Genomic DNA, 16,537 nt, shown 5'->3' with positions numbered 1-16,537 from the left:
AGATAAAAATAATATTGCAAAATATTTCAATTTAATTTAATGAAATCCACAATATTGATCATGACAACATGTCTAGGTGGGATATATAATGCACCAGAGATGTATAAATGCTACTTAGACATATCAATTCTTTTATGCTAGTTTATAATATTTTCTAAAGAATCATATATCTTTATAAATCTACATTTTTTTATGACTTGAATTGAATCTATGGATTATCATAAATTACATTCATATGGCCTTGTTTGTCATTGTTCATTCATTGTGATAGTCATATAAACATTTATCAACCATTATTTGAAACGTCTTTGGTAGATTTAAAACCATTATGCTCCCATTGTGTTGTATAATATATCCTTCCACAACTTGTAAAATTACTAACAAAGAGAACTTTAGCCTCAAATAGGCTCCCTTATTATAGTTAATGAATATACAAGAACTATTCAAACTCTAAACTTGAGAAAGGTGGAGTGAGAACACTAAAAATAGTAGAATAGGAGAGATATAGAGAGAGGAAGAAGTAGAGAGAGATTGAGAGAGATATAGATATATATGGATAGAGAGATGGGTGGGGAAAAATAAAGATATATAGAAATGAATAAATTGTATAAGATACTGAAATTTAAAAAATAACAATGTATTAACAAAGTAAGGTAGACGTGGTACACAATAATATTATTTTGATTATTTATTAGAAATAAACTTGTATGTTTAGATTGAGGATTAAAGCTATTAAATCAATATTTATTTTCTTAAAAAATGAGTAATTTTAAGTCTTATTATTGAAACAATTTAAAGAATCTAAAGCCAAGCTATTGGTAATAGACTACTAAGAATCAAGGAGCTGACACAGTTGATTTTTACTTGTTCCACTTCTATTTCCTAAGCTGCTACTATTTTCCTAGCCTTCAATTTTTCTAACGAAGAATATGAAAATCCTTGGTATTCGAGTTAGCAAAGATGAGAAAGTTGTTTTTATATTATTTTTTTGTTAGTTTTGAGTTGATGTTGTTGATGTAGTAGTGAATGTGGGAGGACATCCCCACTAAAAATGGAAAGAGAGCATGGTTTATAGTCAAAGGTTTGAGTTATTTGGGGCTTAAATTTCTATTGGCAATATCTTCCCTTTTTACTATACCATTCTAATGAGGGGAATGTTGTAGTAGCTTGTTGGGGTCTATGTTGTCAATTATGATTGCCTCAATTGAATATATTTTGTGTGAGTGTGTAGATTATTAATTTGTAGATGTTCTTATCAAATCTGTAATAATTTATTCAAAGAGGCGAAACATAAATAGCATGTTGATACATGGTCAATAATTTTTTCATTCCAATGAAAAGAGGACATGTTTTAACACTTGAGTTACTTTGCAAATTGATCCTTATGATTTGTAATTTGGTATTTTACTTTTTCATGACTCATACTATGCAAATCTTACTAGGCTAGTGCAGTCATGTATACTCTCTTTGCTTCCTTTCTTATGTTGTCCCTTTTATATCGATATTAGAGTAGTGAGATCTTAAATTCCCTAGAGGCATAGCATATCTTGCCCCTTTGATATCTTGATAGGAGTCTTTCAATGCAACTTGGTACTTTGACTTAAGTACTGTTAGTCTCATACTCCCACTAAAGTGTGGGCTAAGTGTAGCATCCTAAATTGAACTCATCTACAATTGTGTCCTCACTTAGACCTCACTTTGGCGTTTTAGATTTTGAGGCCTAATTAAAGTATTGATTCTTCTCACACCACCTATCAAACTTGAATGCTTATTGTATCGATAGTCTCCCCCCAATCTTGGAGCCTTGTTTTCTAGGACCATGCCATTGGGGACCTTGGTCCTAAATTAGGCCTAGTGCCATGCTCCTCTCAATTAGGGCCCATCATGGGGCCTCATAAAAGTCACATAATTTGAGCAAGAACCTAGATCCCATGTTGACATTGTTAGGAACCGGAAGGACAACTAAGAGGGGGGGGGAGGGTGAATCAGCTGTCAATAAATTATAACCCAATTGCAAATTATTCCAACTTAAACCATAGAACTAGTAAACCAAATGTAATGTCGGTAAAATAGCTTAATAGTTATAATAGTACCGATATAACTTAATGCATGAAATAGAAAGGAAAACAATATCCACAATATATGACACAAAGATATTGACGTGGAAACCCAGTAAGGGGAAAAACCACAGTGGGAAACCTTACCCACAATCAGATGATACTACTGTAGATAGTAAGTGTATACTAATGGGATCTGCACATGCAGAAAGGCCAACCGCCTAGAGCTCACCACTCAATCACAAAATAGGAGTCACACTAACTAGAATTGGATGGCTAAATCCAATATCAATGTACTGCTTCAAAGTAGCATCGACAATGTTGGATTCAGGTTCGGTTTAAGCTCTCACAAACACCTTCCTAACCTTCCTTCAGCCTCAAGATAATGTTCATGTGATTCACACAAGGATCTATTTATAAATATTCAATATTCGCACATATAATCATATGTTACCATACCATTACATCTCTCAAATGAGATCTTACATTTATTTATACAAAACCTAAGACCTTAACATGAGGTCGGATCCCTAAAGATATTACATTTAAATCAATTACAAAATAAATCTTGATACAATACAATATGTAGGCTTCAATATACTTACACATTATTAAACCAATAAATCATTTCCAAAATGTGTCGTGCAGATCTGGAACATGATATCTTGTACCGGTCTATAACCTAGACCTATCTGCTGGTAAAAGAAAATATGATTAGACCAATAAAAAAAAACCAAAATCCAAACATCCAATCAATATCTTCGACATAAATAAATGATCTCTAGATGATAACAAGTCATCATCATTGTCGGTGAACCATATAACCTACCGGTGAACATATATTGGTGACTATGCATAAGCCACCAACCATGCCGATGTACACAATCTGTCAGTTCAACAACAAACCAATAAAACCAGAGTGCCAAATCAACAATGCAGATCTCTAGAAGGATAAGTGTTGACATCAATGACAAAACCAATGCAACACATGACGAAGTAATCCATAATACCACAAATCTCCCACTTTGGCATTGCTGGCAATGTTGGTATTTTGGTATGGTTTTGTCATTGATGTCAACACCTACTAAAACACTAGCACTTTGGAGATCCAACAACATTCATCGGCAAGCAAGTAACTATTGCACAGTTACTAGTATATAGTTCACCGGCAGGATATAATGATCACCGGCACTCGGAATTATATGGAAGACACTTGGTAATGTCGAAGACATCATTTGGACATCTCGTCCTGGAGTTTTGTTCATTGGTATATTCATATTTGCATATTTGGTTTTACTAGCAAATAGGTCTAGGGTTACACCGACAGGTTTATGTTTTTGAGATCAGCATGGCACGCTATGGAGATGATTAATTATTGTTGTAAATTCATTAAGCTAACATGTTTAATCGGTTATTGCATCGGATATTATATCGTTTGTAAAAAAATTTTATTGTAATATCTTGTAGAGCCGACCTACTAAAATTGGTCTTAGGTTATGGTATAAATGTAAGATCTTACTTGTAAGATCGAATGTGGAATGCGAAGAAGAATTGTGTGAAGGTATATGCGAGATTAAGTAGAGCTATACATGAAGACATCATTTGAAGGTGAAGCTAGGTTATTGTGAAAGCATATCAACATTACACCAGTACTGAATCTAGCATATGAAGATGCCATTTTGTGTAGTACATTCTTATTGGATTTAACCATCCAATTGTAGTCAGTGTGACTCCCATTTTGTGATTGAGCAGTGAGCTCTAGGTGCTTAGCCTTTCTGCATGTGCAGACTCCATTTATGTACACTTACTATCTGCAGTAGTATCATCTGATTGTGGGTAAGGTTTCCCACCATGGTTTTTCTCCTTATAGGGTTTCCACGTACAAATATTGGTGTTATGTGTTGTGGATGACTTTGTGTTTATGTTTCATGCATTAATGTTTACCGGTATAGCAATTAACTGTTAAAACTGTGTACCAGCATACTTAACTGGTTTACCAGTATTAAGCATTAAGTTGGTTAAGTTGTTTTTGGATTGAATTTAGTTGACAACTGATTCACCCCGCCTTCTCATTTGTCTCTGGGACCTAACAATTGGTATTAGAGCTTAGTCCTCTTTTGCAAAAGTTTAACAGCTTGAGGAGATCCAATGTCTACTAATTATTTCAGGAAGGACAATCCTAAACTTGATGGAACCAACTATGGCATATGGAAGATCAAAATGGAGACACATCTGAATTGCATTGGTAAAGAGGTTTGGGAAGTTACAAAGAAGGGTTATACTAAAGTTGTACCTGGTCAGCCTAGTCCAACTACCTTGACTAAAGATGAGTAAAATGATTTCAAAGCAAGAGAAGCACTTTTGAGCACATTATCAGATCAACAAATCATGGGATTATAAAATAGGTCTACTACTAAAGCTATTTGGAATCATTTGGAAACACTGAATGAAGGAGATTCCACAGTCAAAATTGCAAAACTTGAAAGCTTCCAGGTTAGGTATGAACATCTGAAAATGGAAGAAGATGAAAGGATTTCTGCTTTTATGGAAAGAGAAAATGAAATTGTTTTGGGTATTAAATGTTGTGGAGGAACCTTAAGTGAGGATGAAATTGTTTAAAAAGTTTTAAGAGGATTGCCACTGAAATACAAAATGAAGGTTACTGCTATAAATGAATTGATAACAATGCCTAATACATCAGTAACTAGGGATACATTGATTGGAAAACTTTCAGCTTTTAAAATTGAAGAATTTGATCTTGTTGCTACTATAAAGACAGATTTGGCCTTTAAAGCATCAACATCATCTTCTCCATCATTTGACAAATCAGATTGGAAAACTTTTTATGCAAGAGAACTTGAAGAAAGTAGGAAGGAGAATGAAGAACTTGAAGAACTTGAAGCACTGTTTGCTAGAAAAATGCCTAAAGGTCCAGTTAGAAGTAAGTATAAAGGTAAAGCACCCTTTAAATGTTTTAACTGCAATAAGATTGGTCATATGGCTTCAGGATGCCCTGATAGACATGCTAGACCAAGAGAAGAAGGTAGAAGAATATACAAGCCTAATCCTGAATATCAGAGATACAGATTTAAGAAGAACAAAGACAAATCTTGTTATATTGCTGATGAAGGTGTGACTAATGATTCTGATGAGGATCCGAAAGACAATGGATGGGTTTTTGTTACTATAACAGAAGATCAACCGACACCTACTGCTCAACTAGTAGAACAAGCCCTAGCAGCTAAAGTTGAAGTAAAGGATGAATGGATCATTCACTCAGGATGCTCACATCATATGATAGCTGACAAAGGTAAATTATTGAACTTTCAAGAATACAATGGAGGTTTAGTAAGATTTGGAGATGACAAAGCATGTTCAATCAAAGGTAAGGGTACAATGTCTCTTGATGGTAAGCATAACACTGACAATGTCTACTATGTTGAAGGATTAAAGCATAATCTTTTGAGTGTTGGTCAATTAGTTGAGAAAGGATTTCAGTTAAAATTTAAGAATGGAAAATGCAAAATCATGAATAGAACCGGTTTAGAAATTGCAACCGGTAATCAGACTAGAGGTAATATCTTTCATTTGAATAATAGTGAAAAGACATGCTTGATTGCACATATAGATGAAAGTTGGTTATGGCATAAGAGACTCTACCATGTAAACTTTGATTGCATGGTAAAGATCAGTACTTCTAAGGCAGCTAGAGATCTACCTAAAATTGTCAAACCTCAGAATACAATATGCAAGGAATGTCAATTTGGAAAGCAAGTTAGAGCTAGTTTCAAAAGTATTCCAGAAAAATCTAATAATGCTCTTGATTTGATTCACACTGATTTATGTGGTCTAGCTAGAACTAAAAGCTTACAAGGTGATAGATGTTTCATACTAATTATTGATGATTATTCTAGAATGTGTTGGGTTACTTCTCTCAGAGAAAAATCAGAAGCACTTTGAAAGTTTAAACTGTTTAAAGCAATGGTTGAAAATGAAACCAGTAAGAAAATCAAATGTTTAAGATCAGATCAAGGAGGTGAATTTACATCTAGGGACTTTAATACATTCTATGAAGTGAATGGAATTAGAAGACAACTATCACCACCTTGGACACCATAGCAAAATGGAGTTGTTGAAAGAAAAAATAGAACAATCTTGGATGCAGCAAGAAGTATGTTATCAGAAGCAAACCTATCACATGTATATTGGAGAGAAGCAGTCAACACAACGGTCTATACATTCAACAAAGTTCACATCAAAGGTGAAACCTATAAGACCCCTCATGAAATATGGTTTGGTAATACTCCTACTCCTAAATATTTCAGAATTTTTGGAAGTAAATGTTTTATCAGAAGAGATGAGTATATTAGCAAATTTGATCCTAGAACTGATGAAGGAATATTTCTTGGTTATTCATCTAAGAGGAAGGCATATAGATGTTTTAACAAGAGATTGCAGAAAATTGTTGAGAGTACAAATGTAAAGATTGATGAACAATTCAAAGGAACTTCAAGGTATATAGACTCTGAACCCGCAACAAAAATTGTGACAAATGAACCTACACTAAATCCACCGATACAAAATGAAGATCTAGTTACCCTGATACCATCTGAGGATTCCACAGTAATTGAAGAACAACAACAAACTAAGACACCCCGATATGTAAGATTGAATCATTCAGAAGATCAAATAATTGGAAACAAATTTAAAGGAGTTATGACAAGAGGAAGATTGGCAAATGAAGAGGTATGCCTTATTTCTCAAATTGAACCATCATCTATTAATGAGGCATGTGAAGATAAATTTTGGATTAAAGCTATGGAAGAAGCATTAGAACAAATTGAGAAAAATAACACTTGGACATTAGTTCCCCGGCCTAGAGATAAAAATGTAATTGGAACCAAATGGGTATCTAGAAACAAACTTAATGAAGATGGTAAGGTTGTCAGAAATAAAGCAAGACTAGTGTGTAAGGGATATTCTCAAAAAGAAGGAGTTGATTACAATGAAACCTTTGCACCGGTAGCTATAATTGAGGCAGTCAGATTATTTTTAGCTTTTGCAGCTCACAAGAACTACAAAGTTTATCAAATGGATATTAAATGTACATTTTTGAATGGAGATCTTGAAGTCTATATTGAACAGCCTGATGGATTTTCATTGACAGATGATAATGATATGGTTTGCAGGTTAAGAAAACCTCTGTATGGACTAAAACAAGTCCCAAGAGCTTGGTATGCAAGATTGGATACGTATCTTTTAAAGATTGGTTTTACTAAAGGAAATGCAGACAACAATTTATATTACAAAATAACTAATGATGACATCTTGATTATAGAAGTATTCGTTGGTGATATAATCTTTGGAGGAGAAGATGGATTATGTAAGGAATTTTCTACTAAAATGCAGCAAGAATTTGAAATGTCTATGATTGGAGAAATAAAATTCTTTTCAGGATTGCAGATTTTACATACTGACAAAGGTATATTCTTGAGTCAATCCAAATACCTAAAAGAGTTAGTAAAGAAATTTGGGATGGAGAACTCTAAACCGGTAAGCACACCTATGACTACAAATGACAAATTATCACAAAGGGATGAATCTACACTTGTTAATCCAACTAGATACAAATCTATGATAGGAGGTTTACTGTATTTGACACAAACCAGACTTGATATTATGAATGCAGTATGTATTGTTTCAAGATTTTAAAGTAATCCTAGAGAAAATCATGAATCAGTAGTAAAAAGGATTTTCCGGTACTTACAAGGCACTATAAATCTTGGATTGTGGTATCCTAGAGATGAAAATTTTGATCTATGTGCATACACAGATGCAAATTGGGCAGGAGATGTGGATGATAGAAAAAGCATCACCGGCGAAGCATTCTTTCTTGGAAAAAGATTAGTTTCTTGGTTGAGTTAGAAATAGAGTTGAACATCTTTATCAACAGCAGAATCATAATATGTTGTAGCAGCAACTAACTGTACACAGGTACTATGGCTTAAGCAAATGTTGAAAGACATAAAGGTAAAATGCAAGGAACTTATTACTATATATTGTGATAACACTACAGCAATTGATATATCTAAGAATCTGGTATTACATTCTAAAAAAAACATGTTTCTATTAAACTAAATTTTCTAAGCAAAAAAGTTGAAGAAAAGGAGATAAAACTGGTTTATGTTAATACTAAAGAACAACTTGCAGATATTTTCACAAAACCTTTGCCTAAGGAGACTTTTGAATATCTCATAGATCAGCTTGGAGTCATACCAGAACCGGTAGAGACTTAGATAGTTGATGATTGTCATCAACCGACAGAATTAAAAGACAAATATTTTATTCCGGTCTTTGATGAGGAAGCTACTTCTCAGGGGGAGTAGTTGGTATATTGAATTGATTGGTATTTTGTATATGAACTTGGTATTATTATAACTTTGGCATTTGATGTCAAAGGGGGAGAGATATCTATGGAAAAACACATTATCTTTTGAGGAGAGATTGATATTGAAAAATTAGGATAACACATGTTGCTCCCAGGGGGAGAGATTGTTGGTTTTTGGTATTTGGCATTTCTGTTTTGGCACTTTGATGGTTTTTCCATCTTGTGTTGGCATCAATGCCAAAGGGGGAGATTGTTGGTATTTTGGTATGGTTTTGTCATTGATGTCAACACCTACTAAAACACTAGCACTTTGGAGATCCAGCAACGTTCACCGGCAAGCAAGTAACTATTGCACAGTTACTGGTATATAGTTCACCGACAAGATATAATGATCACCGGCACTCAAAATTATATGGAAGACACTTGGTAATGTCTAAGACATCATTTGGACATCTTGTCCTGGAGTTTTGTTCATTGGTATATTCATATTTGCATATTTCCTTTTATAGGCAAATAGGTCTAGGGTTACATCGACAGGTTTATCTTTTTGAGATCAGCATGGCACACTATGGAGATGATTAATTATTATTGTAAATGCATTAAGCCAACATGTTTAATCGGTTATAGCATTAGATATTATGTCGTTTGTAATATGTTTTTATTGTAATTTCTTGTAGAGCCGACCTACTAAAATTGGTCTTAGGTTATGGTATAAATGTAAGATCTTACTTGTAAGATCGAATGTGGAATGCGAAAAAGAATTGTGTGAAGGTATATGAGAGATTAAGAAGAGCTATACACGAAGACATCATTTGAAGGTGAAGCTAGGTTTTTGTGAAAGCATATCAGCATTACACCGGTACTGAATCTAGCATATGAAGATGCTATTTTGAGCAGTACATTCTTATTGGATTTAACCATCCAATTGTAGTCAGTGTGACTCCCATTTTGTGATTGAGTAGTGAGCTCTAGGTGCTTGGCCTTTCTGCATGTGCAAGCCCCATTTATGTACACTTACTATCTGCAATAGTATCATTTGATTGTGGGTAAGGTTTCCCACCATGGTTTTTCCCCTTACAGGGTTTCCACGTACAAATATTGGTGTTATGTGTTGTGGATGACTTTGTGTTTATGTTTAATGCATTAATCTTTATCGATATAGCAATTAACTGTTAAAACTGTCTACCGACATACTTAACTAATTTACCGGTATTAAGCATTAAGTTGGTTAAGTTGTTTTTGGTTTGAATTTAGTTGACAACTGATTCACCCCCCCCTCTCAGTTGTCTCCGGGACCTAATAGGCAACACCAGATGGAAAAACATCTAAGTTCCAAAAACAAAATGCAAAAAACCAACAAGCCAACAATCTCCCAAAATAGATGAATACTAGAAACCAAAACCAAAATACATCTGTCCAAGTAGAATGTTCATATCTCTCCCAAAGTACATTATTTTTCCATAGATATCTCTCCACCTTTGGAATCAAATACCAAAGAAGTTAAGAATCAATATCAGAACATAACATCAAACCCAAAAAGGGATTTTTCTGTTAGTCCCTGTCGGTTTGATGTCAATATTTAACATCTAAGTCTCTGCCGGTGGGGAAATTACCCCAAGCTGCTCTCTGAGATATTCCAATATTTCATTAAGAAAAGGCTCTGTAAAGATATATGCAATTTTCTCTTTAGTATTCACATTAACTAATCTCACAAAATTTTCTTCAACATTCTCTTTCAGAAAATTATACTTAATAGAAACATGCTTTGTCTTAGAGTGAAATAATGGATTCTTTGATATATCAATTGCTGTTGAATTATCACAATAAATAATTACCGGTTCTTTGCATTTTACCTTTATATCCTTCAAAATTTGTTTGATCCATAATAACTGACTACAATTAGTTGTTGTTGCAACATATTCTGCTTCTACTGTAGATAATGATGTACAACTCTTCTTCTTGTTGATCCATGAAATAATGCACCGCTACTGGTACTCTTTCTGTCATCTACATCTCCTGCCCAATTTGAATGTGTATATGCACATAATTCAAAATTATCATTATTAGGATACCATAAACCAAGATTTGTTGTTCCTTGTAGGTACCAAAAAATCTTTTTAACTATTGATTCATGATTTTCTTTAGGATTTCTTTGAAATCTTAAAACAATACATACTGTAATCATTATATTAGGTCTGGTTTTAGCCAAATACAGTAAGCCTCCAATCATAGATTTGTACCTTGTCGGATTATAGGAGCCGGATAATCCTTCAATGTCAATTTATCAGTTGTAGTCATAGGAGTACTTACCGGTTTGGAGTTTTCCATACCAAATTTCTTCAAAAGATCCTTCAAGTATTTTCTTTGACATATGAATATACCTCTATCTATTTGTGAAATATACAAACCTAGAAAAAAATTTATCTCTCCAATCATAGACATTTCAAATTCTTCCTACATGTTGTTAGCAAAGTCTTTACATAATCCATCTTCACCTCCAAAAATGATATCATCCACAAATACTACAATAACCAAAATGTCATGATTAGTGATTTTGTAGTACAAATTATTGTCAGCATTACCTTTAGTCTTTTCAAACTTAGAAAAATATTTATCCAATCTACCATTTGAAGCTCTAGGAGCTTGCCTCAATCCATATAAAGATTTCTTTAATCTGCAAACATATCCTCATTATCTGTCAATGAAAATCCATCAAGTTGTTCAATGTAAATGTCTTCTTCAAGATCACCATTCAAAAATGTACATTTTACATCCATTTGATAAACTTTATAGTTCTTATAAGCTGCAAATGTTAGGAACCACAAGGATAGCTAAGAGGGGGGGTGAATCAGTTGTCAATGAATTTCAACGCAATTATAAATTACTTCAACTTAATACTTAATACCGGTTAACCAATCTTAATGCCCGTTAAACATATTAATAGTGAATATCAATATCGCTGAAACTTAATGCATGAAACAAAAAGAGAAACAACATCCACAATACATAACACAAAGATTTTTTACGTAGATACCCTTTAAGGGGGAAAATCACGGTGGAAACCTTACCCACAATCAGATGATACTAATACAGATAGTATGTATATACAAATGGGGTCTGCACATGCAAAAAGGCCAACCACCTAGATCACACTGCTCAAGTGGGAGTCGCAATGACTACAGTAGGATGGTTAAATCCTAGAATGATGTATTCCTTCAAAGTGCATCTGCAATGCTGGATTCAGTACGAGTGTAAGCTCTACTAAACACTTCCAAACCTTCCTCTAACCTTCAAATGATGTCTTATTGATTCGCTCCATGATATACTTATATGATCTTCAATATTCGCTCATACTAGATTATAATACCATACCATGACCATTACATACATCTCGTAAATGAGATCTTACATTTATACAAAACCTAAGACCAAATACTAAGGTTAGATCACTAAGAATATTTCATTCAAATGAATTACAAAATAAGTCTTGATGCAATACAACATTTTGGCTTCTATACAATAACCAATAACAAATCATCTGCATAACGTGTTGTGCTGATCTAGAATAGATAACATGTACCGGTCCATAACCTAGACCTATCTATCGATATCAATAAATATGTCAACCTGGTTAGACCAATAGCCAAATTACCAAAACCAAGTATACAAACCATGTCTTTGACATAATCAACTGATCTCCAGATGATAACAAGTCATCATTAGTGCCGATGAACCATATAACCTATCCGTGAGCATATACCAGTGACTGTGCATAAGTCACTAACCTTACCGATGAACACAATGTGCCAGTTTAACATAACCATAGATCTCTAGAAGGATGCATGTTGACATCAATGAAAAAACTAATGTAACACATCCATAATACCAATAATCTCCCCCTTTGGCATTGATGGCAACACTAGATGGAAAATCATCTAAGTGCCAAAGAAAAATGCCAAAAACCAAAAACCAACAATCTCCCAAGATAGAGATCAATACCAGAAATCAAAACCAAAAAGCAAAGATTCTATATCTCTCCCCAATGAATAATCTCTCCCCCTAGGATAATATTTTTCCATAGATAGCTCTCCCCCTTTGACATCAAATGCCAAATAAATTAAGAAAATACACCCGAACATACAACCACCTACTCCCCTTGAGAAGTATCTCTCCTCCATCAAAGCCCAAAAAAGATTTCTCTGTTAGTTTCTATCGGGTTGATGCCAATATTCAATCATCTATGTCTCTGTCGGTGAGGGTATTACCCCAAGCTTCTCGTTGAGATATTCAAAATTTTCCTTAGGAAAAGGCTTTGTAAAGATATCTGCAATCTGCTCTTTAGTATTCACATAAACCAATTTCACTTCATTTGTTTCAACATTCTCTTTGAGAAAGTTATACTTAATAGAAACATGCTTAGTCTTAGAGTGAAATACCAAATTCTTTGATATATCAATTGCTGTTGAATTGTCACAATAAATGATTATTGGTTCTTTGCATTTTACCTTTATCTCCTTCAACATTTGTTTAATCCATAATGGTTGAGTACAATTAGTTGTTGCTGTAACATATTCTGATTTTGTTGTTGATAATGATGCACAACTCTATTTCTTGCTTATCTATGAAATCAATTTGCTACCAAGAAAGAATGTACCACCAGTGGTACTCTTTCTATCATCTACATCTCTTTCCCAATTTGCATTGGTGTCTACACATAAATCAAAATTTTCATCTTTAGGATACCATAAACCAAGATTTGTTGTGCCTTGTAGGTACCAAAAAATATTTTTTTACTGTTGATTCATGATTTTCTTTAGGATTACTTTGAAATCTTGAAACAATACATACTAAATTAATGGGAGTTGAATCATCCTTCAGTGACAATTTATCAGTTGTAGCCATAGGAGTACTTACCAGTTTAGAGTTTTCCATACCAAATTTCTTTAGTAGTTCCTTCTAGTATTTTGTTTGACATATGAATATACCTTTATCAGTTTGTGAAATCTCCAATCCTAAGAAGAATTTTATCTCACCAATCATAGACATTTCAAATTCTTCCTTCATCTTGTTAGCAAAGCCCTTACACAATCCATCTTTTCCTCAAAAAATGATATCATGAACAAAAACTTCAATAACAAAGATGTCATCATTAGTCACTTTGTAATATAAGTTGTTGTCGGTATTACCTTTAGTGTAACCAAGCTTCAAAATATATTTGTCCAATCTAGCATACCAAGCTCTAGGAGGTTGCTTCAATCCATACAAAGCGTTCCTTAAACTGCAAACCATATCTTTGTCATTTGTCAATGAAAATCCATCAGGTTGTTCAATGTAAACTTCCTCTTCAAGATCACCATTCATAAATGTACATTTTACATCCATCTAATAAACTTTATAGTTCTTTATGAGCTGCAAATGCATGAAATAGTTTGACTGCCTCAATTCTAGCTACCAGTGCAAAGGTTTTATTATTTTCAATTCCCTCTTTCTGAGAATATCCATTACAAAATAATATTGCTTTGTTCCTTATTACCATACCATGTTCATTAAGTTTATTTATAAATACCCATTTAGTTCATATTACATTTTTGTCTTTAGGTCAGGGAACTAATGTCCATGTATTGTTGTTTTCAACTTGTTCTAATTCATCTTCCATTGCTTTTATCCAATGTTAATCTTGGCATGGTTCAATAATAGATGCTAGTTTAAATTAAGAAATTAAGCATACCTCTTCATTTTCCAGTCTTCCTCTTGTCATAACACCTTGATTCTTATTCCCAATTATCTAATTTTCTGAGTGATTAAGTCTTACATACCTGGGTTTATTCTGATGTTACTATTCTTCAGTCACTGTGGAATTTTTTGATGATGTCGGTGTGACTGGATCCGCATTCTATACCACTGCACTCTGTATTGGTTTATTTATGATCATCTCAACTATTGGTTCAAATCTACAGACCTTGAATTTCCTCTAAAGTGTTCATCTATCTTCACATTAGCACTCCCAATGATCTTTTGCAATCTTTTATTGAAACATCTATATGCATTTCTCTTAGATAAATAACCAAGAAATATTCCTTCATCACTTCTAGGATCAAATTTACCAACATACTCATATCTCCTAATATAACATTTGCTTCCAAATATTCTGAAGTACTTAAGAGCAGGAGTATTACCAAACCATAGTTCATAAGGGGTCTTACCGGTTTCACCTTTGATGCGAACTTTGTTGAAAGTGTAAACCGTTGTATTTACTGCTTCTCTCCAATACATGTGAGGTAGATTAGCTTCCAATATCATGCTTCTAGCTATTCCCATAATAGTTTTCTTCTTCCATTCCACAATTCCATTCTGTTGGGGTGTTGATAGTTGTCTTTTTATTCCATTTACTTCATAGATTATATTAAATTCCTTAGATGTAAATTCACCTCCTTGATCAAGATCTCAAACATTTTATTTTCTTATCGGTTTAATTCTCTACCAATGCCTTGAATAACTTGAATTTTCCAAAAGCTTCTAATTTCTCCCTGAGAAAAGTAACGAAACACATTCTAGAAAAATCATCAATAATTAGCACAAAATATCTATCTCCCTGTATACTTCTTTTTCTTGCTGGACCACATAAGTCATTATGAATTAAGTCAAGAACATTATTGGATTTCTCAAAAATACTCTTATAAGTTGTTCTAACTTGCTTTCTCATTTGACATTCCTTACATACTGGATTATGAGGTTTCACAATCTTAGGTAAATCCCTTACTGCCTTAGTTGAACTAATCTTTACAATGCAATCAAAATTTACATGACAAAGTCTCTTATGTCATAACCAACTTTCATTAATATAAGCAATCAAGCATGTCTTGTCACTCTTATTCAAATGAAAGATATTACCTTTAGTCTGATTATCGATTGCAATCTCCAATCCAGTTTTGTTTCTGATTTTGCATTTTCCATTCTTAAATTGTAACTGAAATCCCTTTTCAACAAATTGACCAACACTCAAAAGATTATGCTTCAATACCTCAACATAATAAACATTGTCAGTATTGTGCTTACCATCCAAGGATATAGTGCCTTTTCCTTTGATCAAACAAGCTTTATCATCGCCAAATCTTACTAGACCTCCATTGTATTCCCAAAACAATTTCATTAACTCTTTCCATAAAAGCAGAAATTATTTCATCTTCTTCCATTTTCAAATTTTCATACCTGACCCGGTAACATTCTAGTTTTGCAATTTTGATAGTGGTATCTCCTTCATTCAAAGTATCCAATTTATCCACAATATCTTTAGCAGTAGATTGGTGTGATAATCCCATTATTTTCTTATCTAATAATGTGCTTAGGAGTGCTTCTCTTGCTTTGCTATCATTCTCTAAGTCCTTGCTCAAATTTGGTGGATTAGGTTGACTTTAAGTAGGACCAACATAGCCATTGTTAGTAAATTCCCATATATCTCTTCCAATGCAATTTAGATGTGTCTCCATTTTGATCTTCCATATACCGTAGTTAGATCCATCAAGTTTCAGACTGTCCTTCTTGAAAAATGTTAGCTGCCATAAGATCTCTTCGAGCTATTAGGCTTTTGCAAAAAGAGGACTTAGCTCTGATACCAATTGTTAGGAACTGGAAGGACAACTGAGAGAGGGGGTGAATCAGTTGTCAATGAATTTCAACCCAATTATAAATTACTTCAACTAAATACTTAATGGTGGTAAACCAATCTTAATGTCGGTTAAACATATTAATAGTGAATATCAATACCGGTGAAACTTAATGCATGAAACAGAAAGAGAAACAACATCCACCACACATAACACAAATATTTTTAACGTAGAAACCTTGTAAGGGGAAAAACCACGATGAGAAACCTTACCCACAATCAGATGATACTACTACAGATAGTATGTGTATACAAATGGGGTTTGCACATGCAGAAAGGCCAACCGCCTAGAGCACAATTCACAACTAGGAGTAGAAATGACTACAGTAGGATGGTTAAATCTTAAAATGATGTACTTCTTCAAAGTGAATCTGCAATGCTAGATTTAGTATTGGTTTAGGCTCTGATAAACACCTTCAAACGTTCCTC

The sequence above is a fragment of the Cryptomeria japonica genome, chromosome 11, assembly GCF_030272615.1.
Source record: "Cryptomeria japonica chromosome 11, Sugi_1.0, whole genome shotgun sequence".
Lineage (NCBI taxonomy): Eukaryota > Viridiplantae > Streptophyta > Pinopsida > Cupressales > Cupressaceae > Cryptomeria > Cryptomeria japonica.
The sequence above is the reverse complement of the archived record's forward strand: the minus strand, read 5'-3'. Positions refer to the sequence as shown.